This window comes from Gekko japonicus, unplaced genomic scaffold (assembly GCF_001447785.1).
Source record: "Gekko japonicus isolate JY-2015 unplaced genomic scaffold, Gekko_japonicus_V1.1 scaffold7222, whole genome shotgun sequence".
In the NCBI taxonomy this organism is placed as follows: Eukaryota; Metazoa; Chordata; class Lepidosauria; order Squamata; family Gekkonidae; genus Gekko; species Gekko japonicus.
Window position 1 is genome coordinate 5,906 of NW_015170500.1, and position 3,686 is coordinate 9,591.

Here is a 3,686-nt window from a genome sequence, read left to right on the forward strand (position 1 = left end):
TGTTCTTTCTGCTGGCTCGCAGTGGTTAATCCGTCGCCATGTTCTTTCTGCTGGCTCGCCATGTTCTTTCTGCTGGCTCGCAGTGGTTAAGTGTACTGGTTAAGTGCGCGGACTTTAATCTGGGAGAACAGGGTTTGAGTCCCCACTCCTCCACTTGCACCTGCTGATGTGACCTTGGGTCAGTCACAAGCTCTGGCACAGCTGTCCTTGAAAAAGAGCCATTTCTGTCAGAGTTCTCTCAGCCCCACCCACCTCATAGGGTGTCTGTTGTGGGGAGGGGAAGGGAAAGGAGTTTGTAAGCCGCTCTGAGACTACAAGTGAAGGGCGGGGTATAAATCCAATCTCTTCTTCTTCTTCTTCTTCTTCTTCTTCTTCGTGGCTCACCACATTGCCCAGCCACCACTGCTGCCCTCCAGTATTGGAGGTAGGGTGCCCCCCCACTCCTAAGGAGTGGATACCCATTTGTCTAATTGCCATTTTAAGGGCTTTCGAGCCGCTGGGTGGGCGGGAGCTAGGACAAGGGCCGGGAGTTCACTCCGGCCGCGGTGGGACTCGAACAGCTGTTAAGGCTGTTCGGAGATAGATGACTTGCAGGCATTTACTGCCTGCGCCACCACTCCCATTCCCAGTAGTATTATGCGACCAACAACCTGACGCAACCCAGACCAACGTCGGCCATCATTGTATTCGTTGTACTGGCACTTTATACTTTATTACATTTAGGACTGTATTGTGATTTTATCAATCTTCTTGTTTTAGTGTTTTTATACAGTTTGTATAAAAGATTGGGAAAGATTGAAGGTCAAAGAAGACAGGGACAGCAAAGGATGAGCTGGTTAGACAGTGTCATAGATGCAACAAACATGAAATTGAGCCAACTTCAGAGGAAGACTTGAAGGCCTGGCGGGATCTGGTCCATGGGGTCGCGAAGAGTCGGACTCGACTGTGCGACTGAACAACAACAAAAAACCCCACCACACGACCTCCAACAGAGGGGCAAGTAGGTTCTTGTAATATTGTGTATCTTTGCTGGGGTGAGGTACCATCTAGTCAAGATCTTATAACTCTGAAGTTGGATATTTAGGGACTTGGAGGTAAAAGATGGGGAAGTCCATATTTTATCCCATTCCTTGTCAGTAAGAGGGATGACACAGTCTGACTAAAGCGTTTGGTAGCTTAACTTACAGTTTGGGCTTGGTATGATCAGATCGTTATATAAGACTGAAATAAGGTTCTTAAAGTCTGATCTGTCTGTTTTTAGAATTCTTTCAAAGAGGGTTAGTGGTCTTGAAAGGTTTGAGCCTTTCCACAGATTGTCTACCAGGTGTTTCGCCTGATCATATTTGTACCAAGGTATAGAACATTTGTGTTTTTGTTCAATGCTGGCTTGAGAGACTATTTCATTTCCTCGCAATATCGTAAACGATTGCGTGATGTTTTGTTGTTTCCAGTTTGGTGTAGTGGTTAAGTGCGCGGACTTTAATCTGGGAGAACCGGGTTTGATTCCCCACTCCTCCACTTGCACCTGCTGATGTGACCTTGGGTCAGTCACAAGCTCTGGCACAGCTGTCCTTGAAAAAGAGCCATTTCTGTCAGAGTTCTCTCAGCCCCACCCACCTCACAGGGTGTCTGTTGTGGGGAGGGGGAGGGAAAGGAGTTTGTAAGCCGCTCTGAGACTCCAAGTGAAGGGCGGGGTATAAATCCAATCTCCTCTTCTTCTTCTTCTAAAGGCTGTTTTGGGGTAACCGGGTTTGAACCATGACTGTCCAGTCAATGTAGTGATGGGCGAGGTTCTTCGGGCTAGACATCTTTTCCTTGTGCCCCATAATTTAAATGTATTTTGCAGAAATATATTTTTATTTATGCCATTTGGTCTATTAGCGGCCGGAGTTCATTAGTTGCTGTAGATTTTCCGAGCTGTACGGCCGTGGTCTTGGCATTGTTTCACCAGCAGCTGTGACTGGCATCCTCAGAGGTGTAACACAGAAAGATGGAGGACTCTCTGTGTCGAGGCCTCTCCAGGCAGCTGGAAACCCGACTGTGCATTCTCTTGGAACTCCCTGGAGGAATGGCATGATAAAAATGGATAGACAAACAGATGGAAGCTCGGAATAGGAACTGCTGCTCACAGCCAGTACGTTCACCCCATATTTTCAGCTCTGACCAACTTGGCCAGTTCGGTGTCGTGGTTAAGTGTGCGGACTCTAATCTGGGAGAACCAGGTTTGATTCCCCACTCCTCCGCATGCAGCTGCTGGTGTGACCTTGGGTCAGTCACAAGTTCTCTCAGAGCTGTTCTCTCAGGAGCAGTCCTCGAGAGAGCTCTCTCAGCCCCACCGACCTCACAGGGTGCCTGTTGGGGGGAGAAGAAGAAGAAGAAGAAGAGATTGGATTTATACCCTGCCCTTCACTACCCAAAGGTGTCTCAGAGTGGCTTACAAACTCCTTTCCCTTCCCCTCCCCACACCCTGTGAGGTAGGTGGGGCCGAGAGAGCTCTTGGCAGAAACTGCTGTTTTTCAAGAACAGCTCTTATCAGAACTATGGCCTACCCAAGGTCATCCAGCCAGGTGCATGTGGAGGAGTGGGGAATCAAACCCGGTTTTCCCAGATTAGAGTCCGCGCACTTAACCACTACACCTGGGGAAGGGAAAGGAGATTGCAAGCCGCTTGGAGACTCCGAGTGAAGGGTGGGGTATAAATCCAATTTCCTCCTCCTCCTCCTCCGTTTTAACAGGGTTTTGAAGTGGTGCAAAAATATGCACCACCTGTCAGATCAGAGACCAGAGTTAGACAAAAGAAATATGTGTTGTTTGGCCTGAGAAGAGACAATTCTCTCCCTCTATCGCTAAGCTTTTAAGAAATTGCAGGAAGCGCACATTACATCTTACATTCAGGTGGGGTAGCCGTGTTGGTCGGAAGCCGCAGAACCAAGTTTGAGTCCAGTGGCACCTTTAAGACCAATAAAGTTTATTTTGGGTATTAGCTTTCATGCACACGAAAGCGTATACCCAGAATAAAACTTTGTTGGTCTTAAAGGTGCCACTGGACTCATTACATCTGACACATCCTAAAACAATCTCATAAACTGTAGTTTCAGGCAGGTAGCCGTGTTGGTCTGCCACAGAAGAACTAGATTCGAGTCTAATGAACACTTTCAAATCCAACAGGATGTTTGATGTACACATTTTCTGGAGTCAAAGCTCCCTTGGACTTTGACTCTCAAAATGCTTTTATCCTGAAATCTTGCTGGTCTCTAAGATGCTACTGGACTTGAATTGAGCTCTAATAAACTATCCAATTTATGTTATTGTACAAATTGATGCCAGTACATGTGATGGTTTGAATGTGGAAAATATGGTACCCTGATCCTATATATGTCATTACTAGTCATCAGAGGTCATTTCGTAGAAAAAGAGGTGGAGGAGCTCATTAGCATAGCTCATTAGCATAGCTCATTTGCATAACTTATTTGCATATGCCACACACCCTGACATCACTGGACGTGTGTCAGAAGGCAACACCCACCGCTCAGGCTCCACTGGACTGTTTTGGATTGCTAGCTATTGGGGGGGGGGGGAATGTGCAGATCTGTCCTCGCAGAGGAGGGAGAGCTCGTACCTGAATAAAACTTTGTCTTAAAGGTGCCACTGGACTGTTTTGGATTGCTAGCTATTGGGGGGGGGGAC